The sequence below is a fragment of the Urocitellus parryii genome, chromosome 9, assembly GCF_045843805.1.
Source record: "Urocitellus parryii isolate mUroPar1 chromosome 9, mUroPar1.hap1, whole genome shotgun sequence".
In the NCBI taxonomy this organism is placed as follows: Eukaryota; Metazoa; Chordata; class Mammalia; order Rodentia; family Sciuridae; genus Urocitellus; species Urocitellus parryii.
The window spans coordinates 41,780,497-41,803,817 of record NC_135539.1 but is presented as its reverse complement, the minus strand read 5'-3'; the positions used below and the strand labels follow the sequence as shown (position 1 = coordinate 41,803,817).

Below are 23,321 nucleotides of genomic sequence, written 5' to 3'. Positions count from 1 at the left end.
GAGCCTGAGAATTTTAAATTTAACAAGTTGTCACATGATGCTGATGCTGCTAGTACAGGGACCATACCTGGAGAGAACCATTATACTAGAGTGTCCTCATTGTACCTTTTTCTCCTCTTTCCTAATTTCTTACTCCTTCAAATAGCTTTTTAAAAACAGATTATCATATCCTTTAACTTGCTTGAAGGGGGAAAAAGCATATATTTTTTTTTTTTTGTGATGACCACACCAAGATTGCTTTTCAGCATCTAATTTCAGAGCAGAAAATTTCTTTAAAGCTTGTTTTTAAGTCTTTTCTATAGATGTCTCTTTCTCTTCTTTCTGTAAGTATTCTTTTTAATGTTTAAAAATTATTTTAATGTAGATAACATGTTCTTATGGTTCAAAAGTTAAAATGACACAGGCATGCTTGGGAAAAATCTGATTCCAACTGCTTTGGCCCCCCCTTCACCCCCTCTTTCTTAGATAACCACTTTTATTTATGTCCCATAGATGTCAATTGTTTCCTTTTATAGTAGGAGAAATGCCAGTGTAATATATTCTTTTTTATATAAAATGTAGTATACTATGTAAGTAATTCTGTTTCATGGCTTTTTCTTTATATGCTCTTGAGATCTTTTCCTATTAGTATTTATTTAGAAAGAATATAATATTTGTTTATAGACAACACTTTTTTTAAAAAAAACAGCTGTGTTTAAACAGTGTCTATTAAGTGCCTTGTTTACTTAACCAGCCCCCACCCCCTGGTGGGTGTTTGGGTTGTTTCTAGGTTTATCACAGACCACACTGTGGTGAAACAGCTTGTATATATATCATTTTATACATGTGCAGGTACATCTGTGGTATACATTCCTAGAAGTGGGATTACTGTGCCAGTGGGCAGTGCATTTATAATTTAGTTAAATGCTTCCTTTCTTAAGTGTTGCACCATTTTAAACTCCCAGAAGTACAGTTGCTCCCTGTTATCCATGGAGGATTGGTTTGAGGACCCCTTTGTGGATACTGAATTTCAAAGATGCTTAAATCTCTTATATAAAAAGCATAGTATTTGCATATAACCTATGCACATCCTCAGAATACTTTTAAATCATCTTTAGATTGCTTAGAATACCTAATACAATATAAATGCCATGTAAATATTTATTACACTGTATTGTTTAGGGACTAATGACAAGGCAAAAAGTTGATATGAGTTCAGTATGACAATTTTTTTAAAAGATATTTTCATCTATGATTGTTGAATCCAGTCTGAATACCACAGGTACAAGAGGGCAGATTGCAGTGAATGAAAGAGTTCCTATTTTTCTGGGGCCTTTCCAATGTACTGTGTTTACAACCCTTGAATTTGTTAACAGTTTGATAGATGAGAATTATCAATATAGAATAGTTTTAATGTGCATTGCTATCATTATTAATGAGGCTGAGCATCTTATGCGTAAAAACTAGTTGTTTTAACTCTCTGTTCATGTGTTTTTTCACTCTTTTGTTTTGGATTGCTTACCCCCCCCCCCCTTATCAATTTTTGGAAATTTATAAATTGGAGAGATTAGCCTTGTGTAGTGTAGATTATAGTTTTCCCCAGATTTCACTTATTTTTATTTACCTTCATATATTTTGATATACAAAAGTCTTACATTTTTTTCTTTAAATTTTAAAGTTTATATTACTCATTATGGTATTTTGATTTTTTTAAAAATCTTTCTTTATTTCTATGTGGTGATGAGGATCGAACAAAATGCCTCACAAGTGCTAGGCAAGTACTGTACCACTGAGCTACAGCCCCAGCCCAGGTATATGGAGTTTAAGTCACTGAAAGGCCTCCAAGATTTTTATAATTTGCCCATGGTTTCTTTTAGTACTTTTAAGGTATCACTTTTACATTTAAATGTTCAAATTAGGATTTATTCTGGTTTTCAGAATGATGCATAGGTTCAATTTTATCTTTTTGTGCCTGTTATTTTCACTTGTTGATTTTAGAGCCCTTCTTTGAATATTCTTATGGTATTATTAACTTTTGGATGTATTGAGGTGTCTCTGGGGTTTGTATTCTATTAGTCTTTCTCTTCATATACCAATATCACATTATTGGTTTCATAAAAGTTTTAATATCTTTTAAAACTAGTTTCCCCTTGTTGCTTTTCATATTCCTGGGAAATCCTGCTTGCTTATTTTTCCATGAGTACTTTTGAACTGAAAAACAGAAATCTAAAAGAAATAAACGTCAGATTAAATGTATACATTTAAAATCTATTTAACTTCTTCAAACTTTTTTTTCTTTCTTTCAGGTTCTTAATAAAGGTGCTATGAAAGAATGTAAGACAGGAAAATAATTAAATATTTTTACTGGGTAAGTGTTTTATGATTTTACATTTTAAAAATCCTCTAATTATTATTATTATTTTTTAAACTCTGCCTCCTTAAGGTGTAAAAGGGATATTGTTTTAGGAGGGTTTGATTTCATAGAACCTGTGGGTGGAAAGGTGGATGCCAATATTGTGGGCTGTTTGAATAATGACATTTTTCTTTCCCTATCTCTTTGACTCTAATATTTTAATTTCTATTATCTTGTCATTTTAAAGTGTGATTCTGAGAAGGAGATCCTGTATTACATCTACTTGCAACATTCAATGAATTCTTTCCTCTTAAATAGGAAGTTGAAAAGATTTGAGGTAATTTTGGTGATACAGAGGCACTTCTTTATCTTAAAAGTATGTTGTGATTTTTTATTATAATAATTAGAAAAATTTCTACCCATATAAAACAACATAGTAAGCCCTCAACTCTTGCACAAAAAAATGGCCACCATTAACTCACTTTTGGAAATTTGTTGATGGATATGAAAGTATATATAAGATTTTAAATAAATAGCAGTCTCTCTCTATATATGAAGCTATGTGGTCATTTTTAATGTGTTCTATATATATCTCTATTTGTGAGTTGAAACTGATGTGCATAATCATGGGTGATCATTTTACTGGCTGCCTAGTTTTGTTTTTTTAATTATTTTTTTAATTGTCAATATATATTAATTTATATATGCAGTGCTGAGAATCAAACCTTCTTCTTTAAATGTGCCAGGCAAGTGTTCTACCACTGGGCTTCAACCCCAGCCCTGGCTGCCTAGTTTTCCATTATTTAGAGACATCATACTTTATCTAGCTACTCCTTTCAAAACCATTTAGATTGTTATTTGTTTTTCTTTCTTGTGAATAATGGTATGTTGATGAGAGTATACTTATTCATTTATCTTCTTAGAGGTATAACTGCCAGGTCAAAGATTATATACATTTTAAATATTGATATATGGCTAAGCTGTTATCTGTATAAACTATCCCCCTCAATGTCCATGAAAATCCTATTTTCAAAACCCTTGCTCACACCAAGTTTTGTTAATCTTTTTAATCTTTGCTAACCCAATAGGAAAAAAAAAGTACATTTTTGAGATAACATGTTTTTTATTGATACTAGGGATTGAACCCTGTGGCACTTCACCAGTAAATTAGTTCCCCATCACCTTTTATTTTAATTTAATTTTTTTTTTTTTAATTTTAAGACAGAGTCTCACTAAGTTGCTGAGGCTGTCCTTGAACTTGTGATCCTCCTGCCTCAGTTTCCTCAGTGGCTTGTATTATAAGTGTGTTCCTCTGTACCCAACTATTGAAGGAAACCTTGTGTTAATCAAAGATTTCTTTTATTGAATATTCTTATTAACATAAAGCATTTTCTTCCTTAAGAACATACTTGTGATTCTTATGTGTCAGATATTCTTAGTCATTAACTGTGATGAAAATATTTAAACATATTGAGTTGTTTTTAGGTCTTTTGCCTTGATTTTAACTCATTATTAATATTTGAAACCTTGAGGGTCGGGGATGTGGCTCAAGTGGTAGCACACTAGCCTGGCATGTATGAGGCACTGAGTTCAATCCTCAGCACCACATAAAAATAAAATAAAGATATTGTGTCCACCAAAACAACAACAACAACAAAAACCTAAAAAGTAAATATTAAAAAAAATTGAAAACTTGATCAACCAGCTATAATTGTTTTGAATACAGAATGTTTTCCTCTGCAAAGAGCAGTACTTTTGTGTTTTATTCATCTGAAGGGAAGCCTAAAGTAACTTTCAAAATAAATTTCTTAACAATTTTCAAACATGGATACCAATGGCTGAATAGCATACAAAATATAATTTCCATAATTGAATGATAATATAGTGTTTTTGAGTTATGTAAACTATGTGATTGTGCATTCATGTGTAAACCTATGTGCATCTCTTCAGTACAAAAGATTTTATCTTTTCCAGATATAAATTTAATTTTTAATTTTATGTTTGCTTTAGATTTTATTTCAATCAAATAAGAGTTACATATAAGAATTGCCTCACAAGAAGCAGATTCACAACTTTGTCATTGACCTACTGTTTATTCTTTGGCTTAATGAAAAAATAAATAAACTGTCTTCTATATATAAAGTACATCTAGATTCTTTTCTGAGGGTGCTTTTCTTTTCACTTCAATTAACATTGTTTACTGAATACACAAAGACTGGTACCATATGGTCTATCTGGTGATTTATTCACCAGTTTTCATTCCACAATGAGGACCTACCTACCTGGTAGGCATCCACAGACACCCAAAGCATTATTTACTTATTTGTTTAATTTTTTGGAACTGGGGATTGAATCTAGGGGCGCTTAACCATGGAAACCCATCCCCAGACCTTTTGTTTGTTTGTTTATTTATTTATTTATTTATTTATTTATTTATTTATTTTAAATTTTGAGACAGGGTCTTGCTAAATTGCTTAGAGCCTCACTAAGTTTCTAAGGCTGCCCTTGAACTTAGGATTCTCCTGCCTCAGCCTCAACCTCCCAAACGTTGATGTATATTGTCATTATTAGGTTAAAGATGCAAAAGAGAATTGTGCACATTTCAATTTAGAGAAGACTAACATGGTTTCATTTAAATTTAGTTGTGCATAACTGTATGACACTTTCTGCCATAACATTCAATGGTACTTTGTTTCAAATTTTGATTTGGACTATGTTGTATTTAATTTTAAGAGTCATATAAGTCCTGTATTTTAAATCATTTTTTCCATTAAGGGCAGAGTAAGTATCTGAACTAGGTATGTTTTGTTTATGTTTCCCAGTATAGACATGGCAATATGCTGTTTGAAAATAAGGATAAAGTAAATGGCCCCCAAAATAAAGTAAATATAATGGTACGGTTCACATTTTTAAAAAATAAAAGCAGAGAATTAGGTTGCCAGACTTTGAGTAGAATGAATAAGTTTTTGTCTGGGACTTGCCTATTAAGCTTTTCTGACTCCTAAACCAGTTTTTAACAGCCAAAGTAAACAGAGAGATGGAACAACTAATGATCTAATAGATTTAAGCAGTGTTTTAGTCTCTCTTTTATATACTTTATTTCTATTAGAATACAGGATTCTAAAGAATGCATGAAACTAGTTTTAATTATTGTTTTTGAAGAAGTTATTTGCATGTGAAACTTAAAATCAATTAAATAATCCTCTAGCAATTTTTATTTGCACTTTAATTTGCATAGCAATTTTTTTAAATATTTATTTTTTAGTTGTAGTTGGACGCAGTACTTTATTTTATTGATTTATATTTGGTGCTGAGGATTGAACCCAGGGCTCTGCATGTGCCAGGCAAGCACTCTACTGCTTAGCCACAACCCCAGGCCCTAGCAATTATTCTTTAATACATAGTCTGAAGTTAAATTAAGGCATACTTGAAATTACTGAGTCTTCATTATTGGGCCAAATTAATGAGGTTTTCCTGCTGGTATCTTATTGTGGCTAATGATATAATCTTATTTGTTTTCTAAAATATTGAAGCTCTAGGTTTTTAAATCTCTTTTCTGTGGCAGTACAGGAATTTGTTTATACAGTGCCTTTCATCTTACTGATGAGTTAATTTCTTTAATTGTGTGCCCTAAAACCTACTAAAAATATTCTTGAAAAGTGAGGTATTAAACAGAAGTTGTAATAAAATGGAGGCTTTTTCCTTAATTTCTCCTTTTAGCTGCATTTGTTAAGAATTTTATACTACATTTAAAAAGATATTAAGACTTTATTACAGGACTGGGATTATGGCTCAGTGGTAGAATGCCTTCATGGCATGTGTGAGGCACTGGTTTTGATCATTTGCACCACAATATATAAACAAACAAACAAACAAACAAACAAATGAATAAATAAAGAAATTATGTCCATCTACAACTACCCCCCTTAAAAAAGACTTCATTACATATTAAATGGGTTGGATTTTCTGCATTTGAAGCAGTTTCTTCCTATATTATGCATAAAGCTTAGTTTAGACTGGTAGAGTAAGTGATCATTTGATTGGAAAGTTGGGTAGATAGTCTTTGGTTAGTTTAATTCTGTACCCTTCCAGATAATTTTAAATTGTATGCTCTTTTTACTTTGGATCTGGTTTTATGGCTAGTCGTAATAGGGATTTATTGGTAGAAACAGATTATTTTCCCATTTGAACAGATTGTGTATTTTTATGACAGATTATTCTGTCACAGGCAGAGTGATTCAACCAGACCCTTGTGCAGAGGTGTTACTATATGACTTTGTGCAACATTTTCAAATATAACAGCTTTATTGATATATAATTCACATTACCATCAAGGTCACTCCTTAAAAGTGCAATTTACTGAGTTTTAGTATATTCACATAGTTGTGTGCCTATCCTGCTGTCTAATACTGAAACACTTTTGTCATATCCAAAGAAGATCCATGCCCTTTAGCTGTCACTCTCTACTCACTCTTGCTCCACATAGGTATGAATCTTCTTTCTCTTTTTATGGATTTACTTGTTCTGGGCATGATATATAAATGTAATAATTCAATGTATTGCCCTTTGTTTCTGGATTCTTAGCCTGTTTTTGAGGTAGCACATATCAGAACTTTATTCCTTTTTTATTGCTAAATCGTGTTCTATTATATAGATACACTGCAGTTTGTTTACCCATTTATCAGTTAATGGATATTTGGGTGACTTTCACTTTGTAGATCTTATGATCATGCTGCTGTGAATATTTGTATTTTTGAGTTGAAGTCAACATTTTCTTTTGAGTAGATATTTAGGAGTGAAATTAATGGGCCATAAGTAACTCTGCCAGATTGTTTTATAAGGTGAGTCTACCATTTTACATTCCCATCAGCAATGTTTGAAGATTCCATTTCTCCATATCCTTGACAACATTTTTTGCCATGGTATTTTTCCATAGTAGTCATCCTAATGGGTATGAAGTGGCATTGCATTGTGGTTTTGATTTGCATTTTCCTGATAACTAATAATATTGAGTATCTTTATGGACTTGTTAGTCATTGTTTATCTTTGTTAGAAAAATATATATTCAGATTCTTTTCCCATTTTAAAGTTGAGCTGTCCTTTTCTTGTTAAGTTGTAATAATTCTTATGTATTCTGGATATACACAAATGTACACTTTATCAGATATATGAAGTATAATTTTTTTTCTTATTCTATAGTCTTTTAACTTTTTATGAAGCCAATAGGTTTTTTGTTTGAGTCCAATTTACCAGTTTTTTGACTGCTTATGCAGTTTTCTCTGAAATTTTTTATAAGTTAAAAGAAAACAGACCTTATTTCTCAACATCTTCCATTATTTTTTTTAACAGAAACAATGATCATTTAGTTAACTACACAATGGGTTAGAGATATTAAAAAATATTTTGTGTTTTCAAATATTTTCATCACATTTAATGGAAGAAGCCCAAGTTTTCTAACCTGATATCCAGTGCACTTTTTTTAAAAATCAGAAAATGTCTTTTAGTGTTCTACTTAGCTCAGAATGCATACATTATTCTGTAAACATTTACAGATGTCTAATGTATTCTGAGGACTTGACTGGGCTTGGAGATCCATGGATTCTTGGAACATGGTCCTGTCTTTAAGGAACCAGAGGTCATGTGCCAAGCTACAGATTTCTACAGAGGGTAGTGGCACCAAGAGAGGAGGAGGGGCATTGTATGGGTGAGAAAGCCTCTCAGGGAGTCAGTGCTGGTGCTATGTCTGCAGAGATTCATTAGTGATCAGAACCTTTTGTTATAGTCTGTGATTCTTCCTTTCAGACATTTGCTGCTGCTGTGTGTTATGTACATTGGCACCAGGTATTTGTAACAGCAATATTTAGGGATATTGATGTAATGAAATGTGGACATCAATATGATGACTTTGATACCTAGAAGCAAGCTGGAAGAAAGCCACATTTCTTTGATTTCTTCAGGTTTTCAAGAATGGGAACTTCCTACTTACTAATTAATTCAGTGTGGTGGGTGTGTGTATCTGAGCCCCAGCCCAAACCCAAGCAGTTTTAGGTAGTCAGAGCTAAAATGTGAGTCAAGGAGGAACAGCTGTTTGACTAGAGGGAAGATTGTGTATAGAGAGTTGGGCGAGTCCTGTTAAGGAATTTAGATCTTTCTTTAATAATGGAGAGCCATTGATGAGTTTGGGTGTGTGTGAGTAACATGGTCCCTCTGGTTAAGTGTATCACAGAAGCTGGTTGTGAGGACTAGAGACAAGAGAATTGTGGGCTGTTGGACTAGTCCAGAAGAGAGCTGATGAGGATCTGAGCTAGGGCACTGCTGATAGAGGTGAACACAAAGACTGGAAATGTTTACAAGGTGCAAGTCAGGATGCTTGGCTGCAATCAACCATCATAAGTTAAAAGGAGGATTACTGAACAAGGAAGATTTCTCAAGAAGGTTTTAAAGGAATGAAATTCCACAGAAGCCAGCATAATTTTAGGCCCTTGGGGGCTAAGTGACAGGGCAGGGGCCATGCTCAGGCTCTCCCACAAGAAGGAGGAAAGAGGGTCTCCTCCCAGCTCTGCTTTTCAAAATCCCAAGAGCATTTTTTTTCTTTTAATTATTATTTTTTACTTGTTGATGAACTTCATTTTGTTTTCTTTTGTGTGGTGCTGAGAATCAAACCTGGTGCTTCACCTGTGCTAGGCAATTGCTTACCACTGAGTCACAACCCCAGCCCTCAAGAGCACTCTTAGCCTTGGGTTTTGTGCCCCCTGCTCAGGCAGAATCTTTGCTGGGAGCTCCCTGCCATAATCACTAGCATTCCCAGAAGTGGGGAAGTATTGTGGAGCAGAGCCATCTGTTCCTCTTTGGTAATTCAAGCTGGCTTGGGCAGTTGCTAAGATCTGAAGGGGAAGGTTGAGAATGCTTCAAAAGTTTATGGCCTGGATAGCCTGTGATGTCAGCATTTCTGTACAGGAACAAGGTTCACCAGTGAGTAGACTAGAATGCAGGAAGTAAACAGAGGTCACTTTTAGACCAGCTTAGTTTGGGATGTGACTGTCCAGATGTTATGTTTCTGTGACTATTCACTTGACTTCATTCACTAATTGAAGCCCCTCTAGGGATTGGTTATTTTCTCTGCTATGACTTTCCAGAGACTAGCATGGATTTTCAGAGGTACCCTTATCAGCTCCTAGAAAAAAATATTTAAAATTCATTTTATACAGTGCAGCTTATTCTGTTTTTCTGACTTTTTTTTTTGTACCAGAAATTGAGTCCAGGATGTTCAACCACTGAGCCACATCCCCAACTATTTTTTTTCTTTTTTTCTTAAGACAGAGTTCTGTTAAGTTCCTTAGAGCCTCACTAAATTGCTAAGGCTGGGTTTGAACTTGCAATCCTCCTGCTTCAGGTTTACAAGCCACTGGGATTGCAGGTGTGTACCACCAACCTGGCTGAGCAATCTTTCTTAATGGACAAAGAACAGTAGGTACTGTTTAACTGTTCTTTCTCCTATGTTAGTGAAATCTTAATTTAAATTTCTTCCTGCATCTCAAAGAGAACAAAATAGTGTACATCAATTCTAAAAAGGGTGGAAGTTGTATGGTTTCTGTAAACTTTTTTTTGATGTAATTCACGAAACATCAGTGTGTGTAGCAGTTAAATAGGAATTTTGGTCAGAGAACAGTGTTATATGTTTTCATTAATAAATACAAAGTCATTTTTTGGAGGAATGAAGGATAAATTACTCATTTATATATCTTATGTGTTTAAACATGACAGGAATCATTTGCTTATGTGATAAACACTGCTACATATAAGATCAGAATTGTTTTGAATATTTAAAGTCACTTTAAACATGGTCAGAATTAATAATAGCACTGTTGGTAAGGCCACTCCATAGATGTCATTTTACTAAAGAGATCTTGATCTTGCCTGGATGTGCAAGATTTGACAGTAAAGGCTAGCTGAATGCCAAAACTCGGAAGATAAATTGTTGCACACACCCAGCTCTGCCACTATGTTGTTTCTCCTCCATGCCAAAGAAGATGGTCAGATTAAGGTGAATTAGAGAAAAATAAATATGCTAAGAATAAATGGTAGGTACTCAAATAAATATGCTAAGAATAAATGGTAGGTACTCATATTCTCTGAAGGGGGGGTCCCATTTGGGGCCCTCTTGATAAAAGATTCAAGATGTACTCTGTGCTGTTAGTAAGGGGAAGTAGCTCAGTGACCTTGGACAAGTATATTAAGGTCAGTGACACTCTACCTGTCTATAATATTCTCCATCATAGCTTTTTTGTGAGGATGAACAGAGATGCTGCATATAAACTGGTAAGCACAGTGCCAAGCACATTGCAAATTACAAGTAGATCTTACTCCATCAACCAGTGCTTTTTTTTTTTTTCCAAAGTAAAATGCAACAGGAGGGCAGTAATTGACAGTGGTGGTATCATGAGGAACCACAAATTGGCTCTTAGCTTCAAGGGAACTCAAGCTGTAGCAGGTGTTATTTTACAATTTTAATTTTAATCAGAGGTTAGTTGTAAAATTTCATAATTTTAACTATAAGCAGTTAAATGTCTGTACTTTTTTTCATCAATTTACCTAAATCAAACCATTTTCATTTGTAAAACTCCAAAAATCAATAAATTGAAGATGTAGTAACTGAATACTATGGTTGTTTTCTTCTTTTGTTTGGTGGATATTGCTTCTCAGTGAAGATGAGAATACTTGGATATTGTGCTTGCAGAGCTCATGGTCTGGGTTCCATGGTTACTGAACACTCAGGATTAGTAGTGTTTAATGTAAATATGAATTTGGATATGATGTGTTTGGAACACAAGAAGAGTAATCAGTCAGTCAAAATTCACTAAAAGCTTATGGTTTAGCAAAATTGTACCTTTGAGAACATAAAAAATGACAGTTCTGGAGAACCTCAAAAAATTTAGAAGAAGAGTAACTTTCTAAGGGAATCTGAAGCACATGGCATCTACGGTTATCGCTGACAAGTGATTTCTATAGATTTTGGTGGATGTGCCATGAGTTTGTTGGTTTTTTAAAATTATTCATTAGTTCTAATCAGTTATACATGAGAGTAGAAAATGCTTCAATTCATTGTACACAAATGGGACAGGTATTGGGTTCTTTAGAGAAACAACCTTAAAGGGTAGTTTAATTGCAAGGAAAAAAGATAGTGAAGGTATTCAAATAAATGCCCTTGCTAAGCTGTAAAAGGTCTTGAATATTGTGGCAGAGCTATTGATGGTTTTATTTGTGATGAATAATTAAGGCTGTATCTTCTGTAAGATATAGTGACTTCTATTCTTGGTCCAGTTAGCTAAGCTGAATAATGAGGAATATGCTGTTAGAGTGTTATATTTGATACCAGCTGTTAGAAAATTTACTTAAAATTTCCTATTTGTTATTGGTACTTAGAAAAATCATTTGGGGTCTCTCTTCACATTCTTTTATATTTCTAAGCCAGAATGACCTCTTAGAGCTGGCAGACTCCATATTTGCTGTTTGTGGAAGTAATTTTTAATCTTTTTTCTGAGTTCATTTAAGATATGAGAAATACTTGTCATTTTGGAATTCGAAGCTGTTAGGATACAATTCTTCAGTCATGCTATCACTGAAATTTATTATTTTAACCTTTAATTAGAAGACACTTTTCTAGGTTTTCTGTGGCCTGTTTCTATTGCTATTCTTTCATCATGTGATTTAAGTGTTGCTAAACATTACAAATTGTTCCAAAAGAAGACACGGAATAACTTTGTAATTTGGTACTGTCCATTCTGCATGAAATCCAGCACTTTCAACAGTGCCATACAGAGAGCACACGTGCAGTAAATATTTATTTGGATTAATGAATTTCCTTAGGGCAGGTTGCAAAAGTAATGTTTTCAGTATTCAGTGACTGAGCCTTCAGTACTGGTAGTTTAGCTAAACATTCAGACTTCATTTGAAGCTAGTAAACAGACAACTGTGCAATCCAGGGAGACCAATTTGTTCACTTTTCTATCCATTAATAATTTATTTTTATGGTTGTGTTTATATAAAGGTCAAAGAAAAAGGTGTATTTGAAGCAGTTACATGAATAAGTTTGCTACAGTGAAAGAATTTTGGTATGCTGATGGAAAAGTGACAATTTAAAATAGATATTATAAAAGTCAAGTAGCCCTTTTAAAGACAGTTTTACTGAGGTCTAATTGACATCCAGTTGACTTCATGTTTAAAGTGTATGATTTAATCAGTTCTGACACATGTGCACACCCACGAAACCATCACAATAAGGAGAATGAACAGATCCATCACCACCCAAAATTTCTTTGTACTTCTATCCTCAAGATCCTCTCTCCCTTTCTCCAGGTAACCACCAACCTACCCATAGGTTGTCAATATAGGTTAGTTTGCTTAATCTAGGGTTTTATGTAAGTGAAATTATATTACATGTACTCTTTATTTGGGGGGGCTTCTTTCACTCAGTGTAATTATTTTGAGATTTATCTCTGTTTCTGATTATATCAATAGTTTATTCCTTTAAGTGTTAAAAGTTTTCCATTATATGGATGTGCCTGTTCACCACTGATGGCCATTTGGGTGTTTCCAGTGTTTAGCGCTTAAAAGTAAAACCAAGCTGAACACCTTTCTTACAGATCTTTGTGTGGACTTAGGCTCTCTTTTCTCTTTGGTAAATACCCATAAGTGAGATGAGTAGATCATGTGGAAGGTATATTTTTTTTATGTTTAAAAGTGCCAAATTGTTTTCCAAGTTGTTGTTTCATTTTACATTCCTACCAGCAGTGAATGAGGATTTATTTGCTCCAAGCCTCTATCTTATTTAGTTTGGTAGTTTTTTTGTTTGTTTGTTTGTTTAGAGAGAGAGAGTGAATTTCTTAATATTTATTTTTTTAGGTTTTCCGTGTACAAAACATCTTTATGTATTTTATTTATTTATTTTTTTTTATGTGGTGCTGAGAATCTAACCCAGGACCCGTGCATGCTGGGTGAGCACGCTACTGCTTGAGCCACATCCCCAGCCCCTTTGGTAGTCTTTCTAAATTTTTAAGCCCTCTGATAGGTACATAGTATTACCTCATAGTGACTTATTTATTTATTTATTTTTTTAGTTTCAGATGTATACAATACCTTTATTTATTTATTTTTATGTGATGCTGAGGATTGAACCCAGTGCCTCATACGTGCAAGGCAAGCCATATGCCACTGAGTCACAACCTCAGCCCCTCATTGTGATTTTAATATGCAATTTTCTATTGGCTGATGATGGTTTCAATCATATTTTCCTGTGCTTATTTGCCATTCCTTGATAAAGTATCAAATATTGTATATTATTATTTATTGAGGTATTTGTTGTTCTTACTTATTAAGTTTTAAGAGTTCTTTATATGTTCTGGATACAAATTCTTTATCAGATTTATGATATTTTGTCCTAGTCTGACATGTTTTACATTCCCCTAAGAGTGTCTTTCAAAGAACAGATGTTATTAATTTGATAAAATTCAATTTATAACTAGTTCTTTAATATATTGCACTTTTGGCATCATATCCAAGAACTCTTTGCCTAACCCCAAGTCACAGAGATTAGCTCCTGTTTCCTTGAAGAGTTTTATTGTGTTAGGTTTTACACTTAGGTATATGATACACTTTGAGTTAATTTCTGTATGTGGTGCAATGTAGGGGTCAAAGTTCATAGTTTTTGTATATGGGTATTTAGTTACAGTACCATTTGTTAAAAATGAGCATTCTCTCTTTGCTGAATTGCCTTTTGTACTACTGTCAAAATCAGTTTTCTGTGTACATGGGTCTATTTTTGCCTCTATTTTGTACCAGGACCTACTTGTTAATCTTTATATCACCACCACATTGTATGAATTACTATACCTTTGTAATAGTGTTTGCCTTCCAGATTATTTTCTCTTGCAAAGTTCTTTGGACTGTTCTGGGTTCTTTGCATATCAATTGAAAGTATATAATCAGCTTACCTGATTATACAAAACAGCCTGCTGGAATTCTGAGATACTGGATCTATGAATCAACTTGGAGAGAATTTACTTTTTAACATCATTGAGTCATTCATCAAATGAACATGTTATTTCTTCTCATGTGTTTAGATTTTCTTTAATTTATCTCATCAATCTTTTAAAGTAAAAATCTTTTTTAATCTTTTTTTTAATTTTTTTTATTGGTTGTTCAAAACATTACAAAGCTCTTGACATATCATAAAATCTTGAATATCTCCTTTAAATATGTCCTAAATATTTGACACTTTTGGTGTGATTATAGTATTTTTTTAAATTTTGATATAAAATTATTCATTACTTGCATATAACAACAATTCAGTTTTGTATCTAGCTCTTGTGTGCAGCTTTACCAAACTCACATTCTAGCAGTAGGTTTTGGGGTTAGATTTCTTTGGATCTTTCTATATAGATAATCTCATCATTTAAAAACAAAGATATTTTGAATTCTTTCTTTCTAACTTGAATGTCACTTTTTTTTCTTATTAAACTAAGCAAAATCTTTGGTATATTGTTGGATAGAAATGATGGGAGTGGTCATCATGATCTGGTTCCTTATATTAAAGAAAAAAATCCAATCTTTTCTCATTATGTGTGCTGTTAACTGTAGGGGTTTCTTGTAGATTCCTTTTATCAGAATGAAAATGTTTTATTCCTAAGTTTTTTTATTGTTGTTGTGTTTGAACTAAAAATGGGTATTGGATTGTTAGATATTTTTATAAATCTTTGAAATTGTTTAATTTTTTGTTTGCTAATATAGTGATGTGCATTGTGTTTTGAATGGCAAACTGTCTTTGCAATATTAGCATAAATCTCATTTAGTCATGAGGTGTATTATTATTTTTATATATTATTGTATTCAATTTGTTAAAATTGTGCTTGGGAGCTGGATGTGATTGCTTATGCTTGTAATCCCTGCTACTCTGAGGCAGGAGGATCACAAGTTCAAGGCTAGGCTGGCTAACTTAGTGAGACCCTATATCAAAATAAAAAGGGCTGAAGATGTGGTATTAGCCTAGCCACATTAGAGCATTAGCTTAGCATGTGTGAAGCCCTGGGTTCTATCCCTTTTCACATTCTCCCTTGTGTTCATGAGGGGTATCACAACCTCTTGTAATGTCCTTATCTGGTTTTGATAGCAGGTTAATGCTGGCCTCAGATTAAGTTAGGAAGTATTTCCTCCTCTTCAGTTTTCTGACAAAATTGGTATAATATTTTTTTTTCTACATGTTTGTTGGTATTTATCAGTGAAGCTATCTGGATCTGAAAAAAATTTAAGGGAAGATTTTCAAACTACAAATTCGTTTAAAAATAAACCTGAGACTATCCAATTCAGATTTTATTTGTAGGTGAGTTTGGTGGTATCTTTCTAGAAGTTTGTCCTCTTCATTTAGGTTGATGGATTTATTGGCATAAAGTTCTTCATAATATTTCCAAATTTTTATACTATTTCATGGTATGTCCTTTCCATATCTCTACAAACTATAGTGATATTACCTTTTCTTTCCTGATATTGGTAATATGTATCTTCTCTCTTTTTTTCTTCATTAGCCCAAGAAATTTGCCAATTTTGTCTGTCTCTTCAAAGAACCAGTGTTTTTCTTTTGGTGCTTGGGATCAAGCCAGGGCTTTACACATGCTAAGCACACACTGTACTACTGAGCTATACCCCAGCCCAAGAACCAGCATTTAATTAGTTTATTTTTCTATATTTTTTCTGTTTTTTATTTATTGATCTTTCTGCTCTTTCTTCATTACTTCTTTTTCTCATTTACTCTCTGCATGTGATTTTAATTATATCTTTTGCCATATTTTTAAATTTTTATACATAAAATCTGTTTTTTTTTTAAGATTGTGATTTAAATTGTTTCCTCTCTGAGACATATAAAGATATTGAGGCACAGAGAAGTTAAAACAGAGCGCTAGTTAAGATGCATAGCCTATGTTCTTTTTCTTCCAGTTTAATAAATGTAATAGAGGAAGTAAAGGTCACGGAGAATATAGACAGCCAGTGCTTAGCTTGTGAGGAGTGGAATTAAGAAGACTTAAGAGGGCTGGGGCTGTAACTCAGTGGTAGAGCACTTGCCTCACACATATAGGTTCTATCCTCAGCACCACATAAAAATAAATATTAAATAAAGATTAAGAAAAAGAGGACCTAGGAGAACCTGATGTCTGAGGTAACTTTGTTGAAACCTGTGGAAAAATATTTGAGAGAAAATCCTAAATGTTACATTTTTCTCATTTTCTTTTGCTTTATTTTTTTCAGTGCCAGGGATTGAACTCAGGGATGCTCTGCCACTGAGTTATACCCCAGCTCTTTTTATTTTTTATTTTGGGGCAGGGTCTCAATTGCTGAAGTTGGCCTTGAACTATACTGCCTCTGTCTCCTGAGAACCTGGGATTATAGGCATTCACCTCTTTGCCCAGTTTTCAGGTGTTAGTTATTTTTATTTTTTTTTCAGTTGTAGAAGGACACAGTACAATTCTTTCATTTATTTATTTTTTATGTGGGGCATGTGCCTCCACACATGCTAGGCAAGTACTCTACTGCTGAGGTATAACAGCAGGTACAGGTGTTAGTTTTTATAGTTCTTTTTTTTTTTTTAACATTGGTCTCAGATACCTCTCTCCATTTCTGTCTTGTGAAAAATGAATTAGAATAGCCAGGAGTCATTCTGAACAGAGTTAATATTTCTTTGGACTTCAAAAACAAATCTTCTTTTTCTATCTGTTAACAATTTATTTATTTCGATTTGTTGTGGTTATGGTAACTATAACTAACAGTGTTGGCTGGTATCTCTATTACAATATGGAATAGGAAGAAAATTAAGGGGGTGGAAAAAGAGAGACTTACAAAGATTTATATCAGTATCTCACTGAAAACAGTCTCACTGATAGGTATGTATCTAACAAGCTATCCCTCATTTAGTACAGGTTATAAGTTTGAAAAAAATTGTTTATTTTTATCATTAACAAGGCTTAATTTTGACTATTTTTTAGATGAATTGAAACCAAAATAATGCAATAACTATATATATATATATATATATATATATATATATATATATATATATATCAGCTGTTTGCTGAGAGGCACTTCTGTGGTCAGTGGTTGATCATAGGTAAGAAACTAAAGAAAAAATAGAGGTGTTATTCTCCTTGGAAAAGAGAGCAATGAGTTTGTTTATTATGCTATGTTTTCATTTAAAAAAAATGTGGTTTCAAAAACAAACTATTCCTTATAAAGCTTAATTCTCAATATTAAAAAAAATTCAATCCCTGAATTTGTAGAGAAAAAAATACAATAGGGAGTAGCAAGCAACTTGTTTGTGGTCAGGACAGGGCACAGACCCAGACTCGAGTTACGAATCTGATTCTGACTACCTGCCTCAACCACAGGCTTACCTTTGCATCATTGATCTGTAAAAGAAGATGGTAATGGTACTTTTCTTCTGATTATATGTTAAATGAGAAACTATGAGTTAATAATAATTTCAGTATATATTTGAAAATATTTTGCATAGGGAATCATTTTCTCCATTTCAAGGACTCAAAGGAAATGATTAACGGTCATATGTAGATGAGAAGTTACTTAAAGTTTTTGTATTTTCTATTGTGAAGCTAACTTGCCCACTCCGTCTACTTTGAGAATTACAAATATTTTTTTTTCTCATTAGACAAATTCAAGTGAATTTTCCTGTATTCATAATTCTTTTAAAACTGTTAGCTTTTCAGTGCTAAAGATTGGCTCTTCAGTTTTGCTTGGTCTTAAACTTTCTAATGATGTGTTCAGTAAACAATATATAAATAAATATTATTAACTCATGCTAAATGCCTTGAGATTTGCACAGTGTTTTCATGGTGTGTGCACACACTTTTCCCTGTTATGACAGATACTGTGAAATGAGGCTTCTTGTTGCTTTAGCTTTAAGGTTACAAAAGGATAGTTAGGTGCGGAATGTTGAGTGGTATAAAATTCTGTACTAGAGACCACTGGTATATCAGTGTCTACTGTGGAGTATGCTCTCCTTCCACCAGCCTCTCCAACCACTATCCATCTTATTCATTAGGACTTTGCTCCAGCATTTATGTCCTCTCAATACAGGATTGTTGTCCTTGCCCAGTGTAACATCCATCCCTACACCCCCTGCTTTCACAGCATTTTGCTCCACTAATATGCTTTACATGCGATGTCATGGTTGTCTGTCTTATGTTTAACAAATAATAGAATGAGAAAACAGGTCTTATTCATCTTCATACCAAGTCCCCAGCTAAACTCCCAGATGAAGGTGCTCAGAGAAATTGTGTTGGATAGGAAGGCCTTGAGTTCAATGCATTAAGTTCAGAGAATGAGAATATACAAATTATCCTAACAAAGGTATTTTTCTTCTATATTCCAGACTCTTCCATGTGTTTGTGTGTATGTATGTGTGTGTGTGTATGTGTGTGTCTGTGTGTGTGTGTGTGTGTGTGTGTGTGTGTGTTTCCTCTTCAGAAACATTTGAAGCACAAGAATGAGTTCAGGAGATTACTTAGTGCTCTTGACACCATTTGCAGAATTTCCTGGTGCTTATTAAATCCAGAAGTTTTGTGGAACCCTGGAAAACACCAGAGATTCCCATTTCCACTGCCCAAATCAGAAGAAATAAAAGCTTATACTTTTGTGCTACACATACTGGCCAAGTGGTTACAGACAGAGTTCACTTTCAATGTCTTCACAAAGTCAATCCAGCAAATCTACAATAAATTAAATGTTGCAGATGAAATAGCAATTTTTTTTAAATTAAAAGAATACCATTTTTAAAGGAACAAGGGACTCCTTTCCTTATCTTTATTGTAGAAAAGCATAGAAAATTTAGGCTCTTCTTCAGGGTTAGGCACCTCTCTGACTTCCTGCTTTCTAGCTATTGAGCTTAGACATCATGAGTTGGTATTGGCTTATATTGATAAAAAATATGGAAATCACATAAGGGTCCATATATATCAAAATATAATCTACCTGATTAATAGATGACAATTTTTTTTCAAGGAGTACGCTTGAAGCTGAATGTAAAATCTTATAGAAGACAAATCATGAATGTATTTTGATGTCTTATAAATGGCACTGAGTAGAGAGTGCATTTAAATATGAGACCCAGAGATGAAGCTTAGCTATAAAGACCAGATGGTGTGTAATTCATATAGAAAAAACCTACAAAGGCGTGGATTGTTTGAGTGTCTGGACTGGGTATGTTTGCTCATTCTCCGTGTCAACAACTCTTAGTCTATGATAGAGCCATTAGCAAGTTGGCATAGCCCATCTCCTCATTGATTCCTGATACTCAAGTGCACCGGATGCTGCTGAAAAGTGGCAGAAGTGCTGATGTGTAAACTTGATAAGGGAAGCTTCTGTTTGCAGAATTTGTAAATGGGCAGGATAAGAGTGAAGATCTGTTTTTCTATTTATCTAGCTGAATCTCAGCTCTAAATTGCATTGTCTGTCTCATTATTTAACCCTAATTATCCAAATTGTTATGCTTTTAACTTGTAAACCAAAGGGTATCCCATTTATCTTAAATAATCAGAAGCATTTTCACTGTGGTGACAAAAAGATCTGACTAGAAAAATTTTAGAGAGGAATAGTTTATTTAGGGGCTCATCGTTTCAGAGTTCTCAGTCCATAGGCAGCTGGCTCCATTCCTTGGGGTTCAAGGTAAGGCTGAACAACCTGGCAGGAGAGTGTGGCAGATGAAAGCAGAGATAGACTTGCTAATTTAATAATTAATAATTATTATATTATCACATTATAATCAGAAAGCAGACAGAGACTTCACTTAACAATTGCAAAATATATACCCAATAGTCACGCCCCAAATAACCCAGATAGTCCATTCACACCCTACCCACCTACAGTGGTCACTCAGTTAATTCACATCAGGGAACTAATTCAACAATTGGGTTTAGGCTTTCATAACCCAGTCATTTCTCCTCTAAACCTTCTTGCATCCTCTCACATATGTGCTTTTAGGAAACACCTCACATCCAAATGATAACATCTTCTTTGTTCTAAGAACTTGGGGTCTTAAAATGCCATCAGTGCCATTAGGGGTAGACAGGGTCGATGGAAGAAAAGAGGCAAACTTTTTGTTGTTGTTGTTGTTGTTGTTGTTAAAGTGAACTTACACCCAGTTATTGAAAATTTAATGATGTAAGTCAGTGAGCACTCATAAATAAGGCCTAATTAACAATAAAAAATTGAACCTGATTTTACAAGTTTTTTGCCTAAAAACTTGAATACATGAAATATTGAGAGAAATCATTTTAAGTTTTGTGTGTTTAAATCATAGTACCTCTCTTGACATTCCTTAAAATTATACAGGAAAAAATTATTTTTCATAGTGACTGAAAATATTGTAGATCACTGTTTCTTTAGTTTGAGGCTTAGTTGACTGGGTGTGTACTAAGAATGAAGTTTCCCAGCTAAGCAGAACCTGAAGATAATTGTCTCATTTATCAACCATCAGGACACAAAGGAGTTAATCCAGGTTTGGTGGTGGTGAGGTGACAGTACAAGACTAAGCCAGGGCCTTCAGCAGGAAAATCTTCACTGAAGTAAATCTGGGGAAAGGATCCAGGGGAGGGGGACAGGCATTATTGACCTTCACTCTTGTTTTTCAATCATAATTTGATTTTTTTCAAAGAACTTTTGGAAAAATCCCCTTTGTTTTCACTTTAACCTAGAAATGACCCCTGAGAAACTAACACATTAGAAAAATTCTTCTCTCAGCCTTGAGTATATTCCCACATCACCAGGCTCCAAAATGAGTTGTCACTGTGCTTTATTAATTTGCCTCATAGCTATTTCCTTTCTGATCCTGAACTTCAGCACTTCATGATCCATCTTTTTAGCAGCCTTTACCACTATGAAAGTGTGTGTTTTTTTTTTTTTTTAAATTTATGGTTGTGTAAATCAAGATTTGGAGAGGAGGAAGATGCAACTGAAATATACCTGTCACCAAGATGTGTTTGTGTGTGTGTGATAAAATGTATATTTATTCAACATCCTCCTCAGTATGTTACAGACAAAGCAATAATAACAATGTGTAGTGAAAGGGCACATATTTCTAGCAAAATGTTAGTAAGTATTTAAAATTCAGAGTATCTTCTTTTTCATTATGCAAAATAAATGATTAAAGCTGAACATTGGTGAACCACTCACTGCCTGTGTTGTTTGACTTGCTGGTGATCCATCTTCTACAAAATCAACATACTCTCTACTTTTTTTTAGCAACAAATACAATTTATATGGGTTATTTTTACTGTCCAACAACAATCTCCTTACCCAAGGGAAAAAGGATTTTTTTTAAGTACTCAATTCTCTGGTACACAATTAATGCACAGTAAACACAGTTTCTGGGACATCTTAAGGAAAGTTAATTTTTCTCGCTTGCTGATCACATACATAGTTGTTCCTTTGACATCAAAATTGGAAGAGAATTGTCCCCTTTGACACACTTGAAGTTCACTGTAATTTTTTAAGAAAGTTTAATTATTAGTTTACAAATTGACTCATCTCAGTGATTTAATTATTCTTGATTTGTCTTTAAAGTGTAGCTCCATATACCTTTTTAATGAGATGTGGGATAAGTTATAACTCAAAATGCTTTAATATCTGAATAAAAACTTTGGCAGCCTAACGAACCTTTTCTTAGTTGTAGTAGTAATATTACTTGAATTTGTTGAGGCTTTATGAATTCTCACTTAATCTTCAACAAAACCATAAAGATGCTCAATCTTGTTTTTCAGGATCAAAGCTGAAACACAGAGAGGTTAAGTAATTTGCCCACAGTCACCCATAGTAAATGGTGGAACTGTGATCAGATGTACTGGTTTCACCAGTAGGAGTCCACATTGAATCACAAGTCCTAAACTGTTTAGTCTGGAGTCACCAGACATTTTAAGGATGACTATGCTTTGATTGGGGTGTCTCTTCCTCTAATTTCTTGCCTAACCATTAACATGGGAGAGAAAATAAGGAGATACCTCACTTCCAGCATGATTCATCCATTGTAAACAAATGGAGGACAGATTCACTGCCTCTTATTGGAACCAAGTATGGGCCCCATTACAAGTTTGAGTGAACCGAAATCCTGAGCCTTGTTGATCAGAGCTTTCTCCCTCTAGCTCCACCTCCCCAGGAAGAGGTCCCAGTGGGGGAGTGTAGCAGTTTGGGCTACTTAAATCCTATCAGAGGCCCTATGTTAAACCCTGGGCTTCTAAGTGAGTCAAATCCCCTCAAAACCAAGAAGATTTGCAAGTTAGAAATAAAAAATTGGCCATATCTACAAAGAAACTCATCTGGAGTGAACAGAAATGTTTTTAATCTTTGCAGTGATGATTTCTCAACATGTGTCAAAAATCAACAAAGAACACTTTAAATATGTACAGTTTACTCTATGTAAATTATATTTAAATGATATTTTTAAGAAGAAATAGAAGCAGCTGCAGTGTAGCTCATTGGTTGAGCTCTTGCCTCACATGTGTGAGACATTGGGTTCAGTCCTCAGAACTATATATAAAAATAAATAAATAAAACAAAGATATTGTGTCCATATACAACCTAAAAGAAGAAGAAGAAAAAATACAATTCCCAGACTAGTGGAGGTAAAAACACCTAGCCACATCCAATCTTCAGTGTACTGTATCTTGAAGCTCCAGGTAGTTCCCCTTTTTCCATCCATACCCATGTTTGCTTGTGTGTGAGTGCAAACCCTTAAAAGACACCAGCATGCAGTGATCCTGATGTTGTATCATCAAACACTAATCCCAGTCTCCCAGAGAATCTTTTGGTAATTGTGTTACTTATTTTTTTCACACAACACCCCACTCTCCAAAGGGAATTTTAGCAGCAGAAAAGGGTGAAGCCCAGGTTGACAACCAATTTCGAGTGTTGGGGAGAAATGTTAGGCAGCCAAAGAAAA

The 23,321-nt window shown here is 33.9% G+C and overlaps 1 pseudogene; it reads right to left on the bottom strand.

Moving 5' to 3' along the window:
• LOC113196555 (histone H1.10-like) overlaps positions 1 to 23,321 on the bottom strand; it is a 72,937-nt pseudogene that overhangs the window by 1,552 nt on the left and 48,064 nt on the right.